The sequence below is a fragment of the Cebidichthys violaceus genome, unplaced genomic scaffold (genome assembly GCF_023349555.1).
Source record: "Cebidichthys violaceus isolate CVI_PGR_0920_01 unplaced genomic scaffold, fCebVio1.0.p SCAF_31, whole genome shotgun sequence".
Classification (NCBI taxonomy): domain Eukaryota; kingdom Metazoa; phylum Chordata; class Actinopteri; order Perciformes; family Stichaeidae; genus Cebidichthys; species Cebidichthys violaceus.
Window position 1 is genome coordinate 2,469,305 of NW_027176495.1, and position 15,000 is coordinate 2,484,304.

General features: G+C 32.1%; 1 protein-coding gene across 3 annotated transcripts in view; it reads right to left on the reverse strand.

The window, feature by feature from the left end:
• LOC137882271 (acetyl-coenzyme A synthetase 2-like, mitochondrial) overlaps positions 1 to 15,000 on the reverse strand; it is a 30,503-nt gene that overhangs the window by 11,352 nt on the left and 4,151 nt on the right. The gene's annotated exons all lie outside the window — the stretch shown is intronic.

The following is a 15,000-nucleotide window of genomic DNA, read 5'->3' on the forward strand; positions in this document are numbered from 1 at the left end:
ACAGTCAAAGTATATTATGTCAAAAACAGTCATAGTATAGCCTGTCGAAAACAGTCATAGTATAGCCTGTCGAAAAAAGTCATAGTATAGCATGTCGAATAAAGTCAAAAAACAGTCATAGTATATTATGTCAAAAACAGTCAGAGTATAGCCTTTCGAAAACAGTCATAGTATAGCCTGTCGAAAAAAGTGAAAAACGGTCATAGTATAGCATGTCGAAAAAAGTGAAAAACGGTCATAGTATATTATGTCAAAAACAATCATAGTATAGCCTGTCGAAAAAAGTGAAAAACGGTCATAGTTTTTTATGTCAAAAACAGTCAAAGTATATTATGTCGAAAACAATCATAGTATAGCCTGTCGAAAAAAGTAATTGTATAGCCTGTCGAAAAAAGTGAAAAACGGTCATAGTATAGCATGTCGAAAAAAGTCAAAAAAAGTCATAGTATAGCCTGTCGAAAAAAGTCATAGTATAGCATGTCGAAAAAAGTGAAAAACGGTCATAGTATAGCATGTCGAAAAAAGTTAAAAAAAAGTCATAGTATAGCATGTCGAAAACAGTGAAAAACGGTCATAGTATAACATGTCAAAAAAAGTCATAGTATAGCATGTCGAAAAAAGTGAAAAACGGTCATAGTATAACATGTCAAAAAAAGTCATAGTATAGCATGTCGAAAAAAGTGAAAAACGGTCATAGTATAACATGTCAAAAAAAGTCATAGTATAGCATGTCGAAAAAAGTGAAAAACGGTCATAGTATAGCATGTCGAATAAAGTCAAAAAACAGTCATAGTATATTATGTCAAAAACAGTCATAGTATAGCCTGTCGAAAACAGTCATAGTATAGCCAGTCGAAAAAAGTGAAAAACGGTCATAGTATATTATTTCAAAAACAGTCATAGTATAGCATGTCGAAAACAATCATAGTATAGCCTGTCGAAAAAAGTCAAAGTATAGCCTGTCGAAAAAAATGAAAAACGGTCATAGTATAGCATGTCGAAAAAAGTCAAAAAACAGTCATAGTTTATGTCAAAAACAGTCATAGTATAGCCTGTCGAAAACAGTCATAGTATAGCCAGTCGAAAAAAGTGAAAAACGGTCATAGTATATTATTTCAAAAACAGTCATAGTATAGCATGTCGAAAACAATCATAGTATAGCCTGTCCAAAAAAGTCATAGTATAGCATGTCGAAAAAAGTGAAAAACGGTCATAGTATAGCATGTCAAAAAAAGTAAAAAAACAGTCATAGTATAGCATGTCGAAAACAGTCATAGTATAGCCTGTCGAAAACAGTCATAGTATAGCCTGTCGAAAAAAGTGAAAAACGGTCATAGTATAACATGTCGAAAAAAGTCAAAAAACAGTCATAGTTTTTTGTCAAAAAAAGTCATAGTATATTATGTCAAAAAAAGTCATAGTATATTATGTCAAAAACAGTCATAGTATAGCCTGTCGAAAACAGTCATAGTATAGCATGTCGAAAAAAGTGAAAAACAGTCATAGTATAGCATGTCGAAAAAAGTCAAAAAACAGTCATAGTTTATGTCAAAAACAGTCATAGTATAGCCTGTCGAAAACAGTCATAGTATAGCCAGTCGAAAAAAGTGAAAAACGGTCATAGTATATTATTTCAAAAACAGTCATAGTATAGCATGTCGAAAACAATCATAGTATAGCCTGTCCAAAAAAGTCATAGTATAGCATGTCGAAAAAAGTGAAAAACGGTCATAGTATAGCATGTCAAAAAAAGTAAAAAAACAGTCATAGTATAGCATGTCGAAAACAGTCATAGTATAGCCTGTCGAAAACAGTCATAGTATAGCCTGTCGAAAAAAGTGAAAAACGGTCATAGTATAACATGTCGAAAAAAGTCAAAAAAGAGTCATAGTTTTTTATGTCAAAAAAAGTCATAGTATATTATGTCAAAAAAAGTCATAGTATATTATGTCAAAAACAGTCATAGTATAGCCTGTCGAAAACAGTCATAGTATAGCATGTCGAAAAAAGTGAAAAACAGTCATAGTTTAGCATGTCGAAAAAAGTCAAAAAACAGTCATAGTTTTTTATGTCAAAAACAGTCATAGTATAGCCTGTTGAAAACAGTCATAGTATAGCATGTCGAAAAAAGTCAAAAAACAGTCATAGTATATTATGTCAAAAACAGTCATAGCATAGCCTGTCGAAAACAGTTATAGTATAGCCTGTCGAAAACAGTCATAGTATAGCCTGTCGAAAACAGTCATGGTATAGCCAGTCGAAAAAAGTGAAAAACGGTCATAGTATATTATTTCAAAAACAGTCATAGTATAGCATGTCGAAAACAGTCATAGTATAGCATGTCAAAAAAAGTGAAAAACGGTCATAATATATTATTTCAAAAACAGTCATAGTATAGCATGTCGAAAACAGTCATAGTATAGCATGTCAAAAAAAGTGAAAAACGGTCATAGTATAGCATGTCAAAAAAAGTGAAAAACGGTCATAGTATAGCATGTCAAAAAAAGTGAAAAACGGTCATAGTATAGCATGTCGAAAAAAGTCAAAAAACAGTCATAGTATATTATGTCAAAAACAGTCATAGTAAAGCCTGTCGAAAACAGTCATAGTATAGCCTGTCGAAAAAAGTGAAAAACGGTCATAGTATAGCATGTCGAAAAAAGTGAAAAACAGTCATAGTTTTTTATGTCAAAAACAGTCATAGTATAGCCTGTCGAAAAAAGTCATAGTATAGCATGTCGAAAAAAGTGAAAAACGGTCATAGTATAGCATGTCGAAAAAAGTAAAAAAAAAGTCATAGTATAGCATGTCGAAAACAGTCATAGTATAGCATGTCCAAAAAAATGTGAAAAACAGTCATAGTATAGCATGTTGAATAAAATCAAAAAACAGTCATAGTATATTATGTCAAAAACAGTCATAGTATAGCCTGTCGAAAACAGTCATAGTATAGCCTGTCGAAAACAGTCATAGTATAGCCAGTCGAAAAAAGTGAAAAACGGTCATAGTATATTATTTCAAAAACAGTCATAGTATAGCATGTCGAAAACAATCATAGTATAGCATGTCAAAAAAAGTGAAAAACAATCATAGTACAGCATGTCGAAAAAAGTGAAAAACGGTCATAGTATAGCATGTCAAAAAAAGTCAAAAAACAGTCATAGTATATTATGTCAAAAACAGTCATAGTATAGCATGTCGAAAACAATCATAGTATAGCCTGTCGAAAAAAGTCAATGTATAGCCTGTCAAAAAAAGTGAAAAACGGTCATAGTATAGCATGTCGAAAAAAGTCAAAAAACAGTCATAGTTTTTTATGTCAAAAACAGTCATAGTATAGCCTGTCGAAAAAAGTCATAGTATAGAATGTCGAAAAAAGTGAAAAACGGTCATAGTATAACATGTCGAAAAAAGTCAAAAAACAGTCATAGTTTTTTATGTCAAAAAAAGTCATAGTATATTATGTCAAAAACAGTCATAGTATAGCCTGTCGAAAAAAGTGAAAAACGGTCATAGTATAGCAAGTCGAAAAAAGTGAAAAACGGTCATAGTATAGCATGTCGAAAAAAGTCAAAAAACAGTCATAGTTTTTTATGTCAAAAACAGTCATAGTATAGCCTGTCGAAAAAAGTCATAGCATAGAATGTCGAAAAAAGTGAAAAACGGTCATAGTATAGCATGTCGAAAAAAGTAAAAAAACAGTCATAGTATAGCATGTCGAAAACAGTCATAGTATAGCCTGTCGAAAACAGTCATAGTATAGCATGTCGAAAACAGTCATAGTATAGCATGTCGAAAACAGTCATAGTATAGCATGTCGAAAAAAGTGAAAAACGGTCATAGTATAACATGTCGAAAAAAGTCAAAAAACAGTCATAGTTTTTTATGTCAAAAACAGTCATAGTATAGCCTGTCGAAAACAGTCATAGTATAGCCAGTCGAAAAAAGTGAAAAACGGTCATAGTATAGCATGTCGGAAAAAGTAAAAAAACAGTCATAGTATAGCATGTCGAAAACAGTCATAGTATAGCCTGTCAAAAAAAGTGAAAAACGGTAATAGTATAGCCTGTCAAAAAAAGTGAAAAACGGTCATAGTATAGCATGTCAAAAAAAGTCAAAAAACAGTCATAGTTTTTTATGTCAAAAACAGTCATAGTATAGCCTGTCGAAAACAGTCATAGTATAGCATGTCGAAAAAAGTGAAAAACGGTCATAGTATAGCATGTCGAAAAAAGTCAAAAAACAGTCATAGTTTTTTATGTCAAAAACAGTCATAGTAAAGCCTGTCGAAAACAGTCATATTATAGCCTGTCGAAAAAAGTGAAAAATGGTCATAGTATAGCATGTCGAAAAAAGTGAAAAACGGTCATAGTATAGCATGTCGAAAACAGTCAAAAAACAGTCATAGTATATTATGTCAAAAACAGTCATAGTAAAGCCTGTCGAAAACAGTCATAGTATAGCCTGTCAAAAAGAGTGAAAAACGGTCATAGTATAGCATGTCAAAAAAAGTAAAAAAACAGTCATAGTATATTATGTCAAAAACAGTCATAGTATAGCCTGTCGAAAACAGTCATAGCATAGCCTGTCTAAAAAAGTGAAAAACGGTCATAGTATATTATTTCAAAAACAGTCATAGTATAGCATGTCGAAAACAATCATAGTATAGCCTGTCGAAAAAAGTCATAGTATAGCATGTCGAAAAAAGTGAAAAACGGTCATAGTATAGCATGTCGAAAAAAGTAAAAAAAAAGTCATAGTATAGCATGTCGAAAACAGTCATAGTATAGCCTGTCGAAAAAAGTGAAAAACGGTCATAGTATAGTATGTCGAAAAAAGTGAAAAACGGTCATAGTATAGCATGTCGAAAAAAGTCAAAAAACAGTCAAAGTATAATATGTCAAAAACAGTCATAGTATAGCCTGTCAAAAAAAGTCATAGTATAGCATGTCGAAAAAAGTGAAAAAACAGTCATAGTATATTATGTCAAAAACAGTCATAGTATAGCCTGTCGAAAACAGTCATAGTATAGCATGTCAAAAAAAGTCAAAAAACAGTCATAGTATAGCATGTCGGAAACGGTCATAGTATAGCCTGTCGAAAAAAGTCATCGTATAGCCTGTCGAAAAAAGTGAAAAACGGTCATAGTATAGCATGTCGAAAAAAGTCAAAAAACAGTCATAGTATAGCATGTCGAAAACAGTCATAGTATAACATGTCGAAAAAAGTGAAAAACGGTCATAGTATAGCATGTCGAAAAAAGTCAAAAAACAGTCATAGTATAGCATGTCGAAAACAGTCATAGTATAGCCTGTCGAAAACAGTCATAGTATAGCCTGTCGAAAAAAGTGAAAAACGGTCATAGTATAACATGTCAAAAAAAGTCAAAAAAAAGTCATAGTTTTTTATGTCAAAAACAGTCATAGTATATTATGTCAAAAACAGTCATAGTATAGCCTGTCGAAAACAGTCATAGTATAGCCTGTCGAAAAAAGTCATAGTATAGCATGTCGAAAAAAGTGAAAAACGGTCATAGTATAGCATGTCAAAAAAAGTCAAAAAACAGTCAGAGTTTTTTATGTCAAAAACAGTCATAGTATAGCCTGTCAAAAACAGTCATAGTATAGCATGTCAAAAAAAGTGAAAAACGGTCATAGTATAGCATGTCGAAAAAAGTCAAAAAACAGTCATAGTTTTTTATGTCAAAAACAGTCATAGTATAGCCAGTCGAAAAAAGTGAAAAACGGTCATAGTATATTATTTCAAAAACAGTCATAGTATAGCATGTCGAAAACAATCATAGTATAGCCTGTCGAAAAAAGTCAATGTATAGCCTGTCGAAAAAAATGAAAAACGGTCATAGTATAGCATGTCGAAAAAAGTCAAAAAACAGTCATAGTTTTTTATGTCAAAAACAGTCATAGTATAGCCTGTCGAAAACAGTCATAGTATAGCCAGTCGAAAAAAGTGAAAAACGGTCATAGTATATTATTTCAAAAACAGTCATAGTATAGCATGTCGAAAACAATCATAGTATAGCCTGTCGAAAACAGTCATAGTATAGCCTGTCGAAAAAAGTGAAAAACGGTCATAGTATAGCATGTCAAAAAAAGTAAAAAAACAGTCATAGTATAGCATGTCGAAAACAGTCATAGTATAGCCTGTCGAAAACAGTCATAGTATAGCCTGTCGAAAAAAGTGAAAAACGGTCATAGTATAACATGTCGAAAAAAGTCAAAAAACAGTCATAGTTTTTTATGTCAAAAAAAGTCATAGTATAGCCTGTTGAAAACAGTCATAGTATAGCATGTCGAAAAAAGTCAAAAAACAGTCATAGTATATTATGTCAAAAATAGTCATAGCATAGCCTGTCGAAAACAGTTATAGTATAGCCTGTCGAAAACAGTCATGGTATAGCCAGTCGAAAAAAGTGAAAAACGGTCATAGTATATTATTTCAAAAACAGTCATAGTATAGCATGTCGAAAACAGTCATAGTACAGCATGTCAAAAAAAGTGAAAAACGGTCATAGTATATTATTTCAAAAACAGTCATAGTATAGCATGTCGAAAACAGTCATAGTATAGCATGTCAAAAAAAGTGAAAAACGGTCATAGTATAGCATGTCGAAAAAAGTCAAAAAACAGTCATAGTATATTATGTCAAAAACAGTCATAGTATAGCCTGTCGAAAACAGTCATAGTATAGCCTGTCGAAAACAGTCATAGTATAGCCAGTCGAAAAAAGTGAAAAACGGTCATAGTATATTATTTCAAAAACAGTCATAGTATAGCATGTCGAAAACAATCATAGTATAGCATGTCAAAAAAAGTGAAAAACAATCATAGTACAGCATGTCGAAAAAAGTGAAAAACGGTCATAGTATAGCATGTCAAAAAAAGTCAAAAAACAGTCATAGTATAGCCTGTCGAAAACAGTCATAGTATAGCCTGTCGAAAAAAGTGAAAAACGGTCATAGTATAGCAAGTCGAAAAAAGTGAAAAACGGTCATAGTATAGCATGTCGAAAAAAGTCAAAAAACAGTCATAGTTTTTTATGTCAAAAACAGTCATAGTATAGCCTGTCGAAAAAAGTCATAGCATAGAATGTCGAAAAAAGTGAAAAACGGTCATAGTATAGCATGTCGAAAAAAGTAAAAAAACAGTCATAGTATAGCATGTCGAAAACAGTCATAGTATAGCCTGTCGAAAACAGTCATAGTATAGCATGTCGAAAAAAGTGAAAAACGGTCATAGTATAGCATGTCGAAAAAAGTCAAAAAACAATCAAAGTATAATATGTCAAAAACAGTCATAGTATAGCCTGTCGAAAAAAGTCATAGTATAGCATGTCGAAAAAAGTGAAAAAACAGTCATAGTATATTATGTCAAAAACAGTCATAGTATAGCCTGTCGAAAAAAGTCATAGTATAGCATGTCGAAAAAAGTAAAAAACGGTCATAGTATAGCATGTCGAAAAAAGTCAAAAAACAGTCATAGTATATTATGTCAAAAACAGTCATAGTAAAGCCTGTCGAAAACAGTCATATTACAGCCTGTCGAAAAAAGTGAAAAATGGTCATAGTATAGCATGTCGAAAACAGTCAAAAAACAGTCATAGTATATTATGTCAAAAACAGTCATAGTAAAGCCTGTCGAAAACAGTCATAGTATAGCCTGTCAAAAAGAGTGAAAAACGGTCATAGTATAGCATGTCAAAAAAAGTAAAAAAACAGTCATAGTATATTATGTCAAAAACAGTCATAGTATAGCCTGTCGAAAACAGTCATAGCATAGCCAGTCGAAAAAACTGAAAAACGGTCATAGTATATTATTTCAAAAACAGTCATAGTATAGCATGTCGAAAACAATCATAGTATAGCCTGTCGAAAAAAGTCATAGTATAGCATGTCGAAAAAAGTGAAAAACGGTCATAGTATAGCATGTCGAAAAAAGTAAAAAAAAAGTCATAGTATAGCATGTCGAAAACAGTCATAGTATAGCCTGTCGAAAAAAGTGAAAAACGGTCATAGTATAACATGTCGAAAAAAGTCAAAAAACAGTCATAGTTTTTTATGTCAAAAACAGTCATAGTATAGCATGTCGAAAAAAGTGAAAAACGGTCATAGTATAGCATGTCGAATAAAGTCAAAAAACAGTCATAGTATATTATGTCAAAAACAGTCATAGTATAGCCTGTCGAAAACAGTCATAGTATAGCCTGTCGAAAAAAGTGAAAAACGGTCATAGTATAGCATGTCGAAAAAAGTAAAAAAACAGTCAAAGTATAATATGTCAAAAACAGTCATAGTATAGCCTGTCGAAAAAAGTCATAGTATAGCATGTCGAAAAAAGTGAAAAAACAGTCATAGTATATTATGTCAAAAACAGTCATAGTATAGCCTGTCGAAAACAGTCATAGTATAGCATGTCAAAAAAAGTCAAAAAACAGTCATAGTATAGCATGTCGGAAACGGTCATAGTATAGCATGTCGAAAAAAGTCAAAAAACAGTCATAGTATAGCATGTCGAAAAAAGTCAAAAAACAGTCATAGTATATTATGTCAAAAACAGTCATAGTATAGCATGTCGAAAAAAGTGAAAAACGGTCATAGTATAGCATGTCGAAAAAAGTCAAAAAACAGTCATAGTATAGCATGTCGAAAAAAGTCAAAAAACAGTCATAGTATATTATGTCAAAAACAGTCATAGTATAGCCTGTCGAAAAAAGTCATAGTATAGCATGTCGAAAAAAGTGAAAAACGGTCATAGTATAGCATGTCGAAAAAAGTCAAAAAACAGTCATAGTATATTATGTCAAAAACAGTGATAGTATAGCCTGTCGAAAAAAGTGAAAAATGGTCATAGTATAGCATGTCGAAAAAAGTGAAAAACGGTCATAGTATAGCATGTCGAAAACAGTCAAAAAACAGTCATAGTATATTATGTCAAAAACAGTCATAGTAAAGCCTGTCGAAAACAGTCATAGTATAGCCTGTCAAAAAGAGTGAAAAACGGTCATAGTATAGCATGTCGAAAAAAGTGAAAAACGGTCATAGTATAGCATGTCAAAAAAAGTCAAAAAACAGTCATAGTATATTATGTCAAAAACAGTCATAGTATAGCCTGTCGAAAACAGTCATAGCATAGCCAGTCGAAAAAAGTGAAAAACGGTCATAGTATATTATTTCAAAAACAGTCATAGTATAGCATGTCGAAAACAATCATAGTATAGCCTGTCGAAAAAAGTCATAGTATAGCATGTCGAAAAAAGTGAAAAACGGTCATAGTATAACATGTCGAAAAAAGTCAAAAAACAGTCATAGTTTTTTATGTCAAAAACAGTCATAGTATATTATGTCAAAAACAGTCATAGTATAGCATGTCGAAAAAAGTGAAAAACGGTCATAGTATAGCATGTCGAAAAAAGTCAAAAAAAAGTCATAGTATAGCATGTCGAAAACAGTCATAGTATAGCCTGTCGAAAAAAGTGAAAAACGGTCATAGTATAACATGTCGAAAAAAGTCAAAAAACAGTCATAGTTTTTTATGTCAAAAACAGTCATAGTATAGCATGTCGAAAAAAGTGAAAAACGGTCATAGTATAGCATGTCGAATAAAGTCAAAAAACAGTCATAGTATATTATGTCAAAAACAGTCATAGTATAGCCTGTCGAAAACAGTCATAGTATAGCCTGTCGAAAAAAGTGAAAAACGGTCATAGTATAGCATGTCGAAAAAAGTAAAAAAACAGTCAAAGTATAATATGTCAAAAACAGTCATAGTATAGCCTGTCGAAAAAAGTCATAGTATAGCATGTCGAAAAAAGTGAAAAAACAGTCATAGTATATTATGTCAAAAACAGTCATAGTATAGCCTGTCGAAAACAGTCATAGTATAGCATGTCAAAAAAAGTCAAAAAACAGTCATAGTATAGCATGTCGGAAACGGTCATAGTATAGCATGTCGAAAAAAGTCAAAAAACAGTCATAGTATAGCATGTCGAAAAAAGTCAAAAAACAGTCATAGTATATTATGTCAAAAACAGTCATAGTATAGCATGTCGAAAAAAGTGAAAAACGGTCATAGTATAGCATGTCGAAAAAAGTCAAAAAACAGTCATAGTATAGCATGTCGAAAAAAGTCAAAAAACAGTCATAGTATATTATGTCAAAAACAGTCATAGTATAGCCTGTCGAAAAAAGTCATAGTATAGCATGTCGAAAAAAGTGAAAAACGGTCATAGTATAGCATGTCGAAAACAGTCAAAAAACAGTCATAGTATATTATGTCAAAAACAGTCATAGTAAAGCCTGTCGAAAACAGTCATAGTATAGCCTGTCAAAAAGAGTGAAAAACGGTCATAGTATAGCATGTCGAAAAAAGTGAAAAACGGTCATAGTATAGCATGTCAAAAAAAGTCAAAAAACAGTCATAGTATATTATGTCAAAAACAGTCATAGTATAGCCTGTCGAAAACAGTCATAGCATAGCCAGTCGAAAAAAGTGAAAAACGGTCATAGTATATTATTTCAAAAACAGTCATAGTATAGCATGTCGAAAACAATCATAGTATAGCCTGTCGAAAAAAGTCATAGTATAGCATGTCGAAAAAAGTGAAAAACGGTCATAGTATAACATGTCGAAAAAAGTCAAAAAACAGTCATAGTTTTTTATGTCAAAAACAGTCATAGTATATTATGTCAAAAACAGTCATAGTATAGCCAGTCGAAAAAAGTGAAAAACGGTCATAGTATAGCATGTCGAAAAAAGTCAAAAAACAGTCATAGTATAGCATGTTGAAAACAGTCATAGTATAGCCTGTCGAAAACAGTCATAGTATAGCCTGTCGAAAACAGTCATAGTATAGCCTGTCGAAAAAAGTCATAGTATAGCATGTCGAAAAAAGTGAAAAACGGTCATAGTATAGCATGTCAAAAAAAGTCAAAAAACAGTCATAGTTTTTTATGTCAAAAACAGTCATAGTATAGCCTGTCAAAAACAGTCATAGTATAGCATGTCGAAAAAAATGAAAAACGGTCATAGTATAGCATGTCGAAAAAAGTCAAAAAACAGTCATAGTTTTTTATGTCAAAAACAGTCATAGTATAGCCTGTCAAAAAAAGTGAAAAACGGTCATAGTATAGCATGTTAAAAAAAGTCAAAAAACAGTCATAGTTATTTATGTCAAAAACAGTCATAGTATAGCCTGTCGAAAACAGTCATAGTATAGCCTGTCGAAAAAAGTAAAAAACGGTCATAGTATAGCATGTCGAAAAAAGTCAAAAAAACAGTCATAGTATAGCCTGTCGAAAACAGTCATAGTAAAGCCTGTCGAAAACAGTCATAGTATAGCCTGTTGAAAAAAGTGAAAAACGGTCATAGTATAGCATGTCAAAAAACAGTCATAGTATATTATGTCAAAAACAGTCATAGTATATTATGTCAAAAACAGTCATAGTATAGCCTGTCGAAAAAAGTGAAAAACAGTCATAGTATAGCATGTCGAAAAAAGTCAAAAAACAGTCATAGTATAGCATGTCGAAAAAAGTCAAAAAACAGTCATAGTATAGCATGTCGAAAAAAGTGAAAAACGGTCATAGTATAGCATGTTGAAAACAGTCATAGTATAGCATGTCAAAAAAAGTGAAAAACGGTCATAGTATTGCATGTCGAAAAAAGTCAAAAAACAGTCATAGTATATTATGTCAAAAACAGTCATAGTAAAGCCTGTCGAAAACAGTCATAGTATAGCCTGTTGAAAAAAGTGAAAAACGGTCATAGTATAGCATGTCGAAAACAGTCATAGTATAGCCTGTCAAAAACAGTCATAGTATAGCCTGTCGAAAAAAGTGAAAAACGGTCATAGTATAGCATGTCGAAAAAAGTGAAAAACGGTCATAGTATAGCATGTCGAAAAAAGTCAAAAAACAGTCATAGTATATTATGTCAAAAACAGTCATAGTATAGCCTGTCGAAAACAGTCATAGTATAGCCTGTCGAAAACAGTCATAGTATAGCCAGTCGAAAAAAGTGAAAAACGGTCATAGTATATTATTTCAAAAACAGTCATAGTATAGCATGTCGAAAACAGTCATAGTATAGCATGTCAAAAAAAGTGAAAAACGGTCATAGTATAGCATGTCGAAAAAAGTCAAAAAACAGTCATAGTATATTATGTCAAAAACAGTCATAGTAAAGCTTGTCGAAAACAGTCATAGTATAGCCTGTCGAAAAAAGTGAAAAACGGTCATAGTATAGCATGTCGAAAAAAGTGAAAAACGGTCATAGTATAGCCAGTCGAAAAAAGTGAAAAACGGTCATAGTATATTATTTCAAAAACAGTCATAGTATAGCATGTCGAAAACAATCATAGTATAGCCTGTCGAAAAAAGTCAATGTATAGCCTGTCGAAAAAAGTGAAAAACGGTCATAGTATAGCATGTCGAAAAAAGTGAAAAACGGTCATAGTATAGCATGTCGAAAAAAGTCAAAAAACAGTCATAGTATAGCATGTCGAAAAAAGTCAAAAAACAGTCATAGTATATTATGTCAAAAACAGTGATAGTATAGCCTGTCGAAAAAAGTGAAAAATGGTCATAGTATAGCATGTCGAAAAAAGTGAAAAACGGTCATAGTATAGCATGTCAAAAAAAGTCAAAAAACAGTCATAGTATATTATGTCAAAAACAGTCATAGTATAGCCTGTCGAAAACAGTCATAGCATAGCCAGTCGAAAAAAGTGAAAAACGGTCATAGTATATTATTTCAAAAACAGTCATAGTATAGCATGTTGAAAACAGTCATAGTATAGCCTGTCGAAAACAGTCATAGTATAGCCTGTCGAAAACAGTCATAGTATAGCCTGTCGAAAAAAGTGAAAAACGGTCATAGTATAACATATCGAAAAAAGTCAAAAAACAGTCATAGTTTTTTATGTCAAAAACAGTCATAGTATATTATGTCAAAAACAGTCATAGTATAGCCTGTCGAAAACAGTCATAGTATAGCCTGTCGAAAAAAGTCATAGTATAGCATGTCGAAAAAAGTCAAAAAACAGTCATAGTTTTTTATGTCAAAAACAGTCATAGTATAGCCTGTCGAAAACAGTCATAGTATAGCCTGTCGAAAAAAGTAAAAAACGGTCATAGTATAGCATGTCGAAAAAAGTCAAAAAACAGTCATAGTATAGCCTGTCGAAAACAGTCATAGTAAAGCCTGTCGAAAACAGTCATAGTATAGCCTGTTGAAAAAAGTGAAAAACGGTCATAGTATAGCATGTCAAAAAACAGTCATAGTATATTATGTCAAAAACAGTCATAGTATATTATGTCAAAAACAGTCATAGTATAGCCTGTCGAAAAAAGTGAAAAACGGTCATAGTATAGCATGTCGAAAAAAGTCAAAAAACAGTCATAGTATAGCATGTCGAAAAAAGTGAAAAACGGTCATAGTATAGCATGTTGAAAACAGTCATAGTATAGCATGTCAAAAAAAGTGAAAAACGGTCATAGTATTGCATGTCGAAAAAAGTCAAAAAACAGTCATAGTATATTATGTCAAAAACAGTCATAGTATAATATAACTTTTTTCTTTTTTTTATGTTATTTTTCGACATGCTATACTATGACTGTTTATGACTTTTTATGAGGTTTTTTATGTTATTTTTGAACATACTATACTATGACTTGTTTTCTGTGTGACCCTCACTCATATGCTGGCTCCCTAAATTCCACTCAATCATCCAAACTGTGAGAGGCCCTGATATATATACTACAATATATCAATATTTGTTCTACTTTCTTGCCGTTAGGTTTAAAAAAGCTCTGTAGCATCTGTCCTTTTGCAGACTCTCACATCTTGTCCTGTATGATCCAACATGGAGGCCGTATGCCAACAGCGGATCAAAATCTAATTTTCTCTCTAAACAGGCTACTTGCTCCCAGATCAACCAAATGGCATTTATGAATAATGCCACTTAGTCTTAATTGGAAACACTGGTCCAGGAAAATAAAATAATATAATATAATCCTTTTTACTGAAGTAGGGTATTTGGGTCATATCTGTGTCTGTAATTCTCAAACTCATGATGCTCTGATGTTTAATTATCCTCCATTAATTATAGATTTTTGCCATTTGTATGGTAATTAATGCAGCTTTGCTTCATTTGGTCGTTACTTAATCTAATTTGAGCGGACTGAGGATAAAACGCAGTGTCAATCAGGTCTTGTGTTCATCTGTAAAATGTATTCTATTTGTGAAACCAGCCGATTTAAAAAAATGTTGTCATGATATACCATCATAAGCTACTTTAGTAAAGGAATAGTAGTTCTTTTTCAGTGCCATCAGAGGTAATCTATAGATGAAGGACGAGTTTGATGTAATTATACTGTCACTGTAATGTATTACCATAATTTAGTCAGTAAAGCATAGTACAGTGTATTTCACTCTGGTATCTTGTATAAAAAGAATTCAAGAGGGAAGAAAGTATCAAGATAACTATACAAATACTTTTCAAATGTTATTTTTTACAAACAGTTATACTTTCTATTTCACTATGTTTAACATGGAGACAAATTAAAGACCGAATTTACATTTTTCTTGGGTTTAGAAGGAGGTCAGGATACAAACTGAACAATAGAAACCAGAGAGATCCGAGTCTCTCCAGAGAACCGTGATCCATTTTGTGACGTGGCTCTTTTGGCAGCTCTGGTCATAACATCTGCATTCTGCGGTCAAAATGTAATCAAACTTAAACTGGCTTCAGTTCGCCTTTTGACAAAGCAAAACCAGGGATGAAATTATTACATGGAGTTAATAGGTACTGTATTATTATTCAATACTAAGAAAAAAAGGTTTAAGTTAAGATTTAGTTCATGATTCTGCAACCAAAACCAGATGTTCTACTCTGGGAAGAGAACATCTGGTTTGATGCGGGAACCCAGAGCGACTGGAAACCTTACCTCATTTTATGCATGTGTGTGTGTGTGTGTGTGTGTGT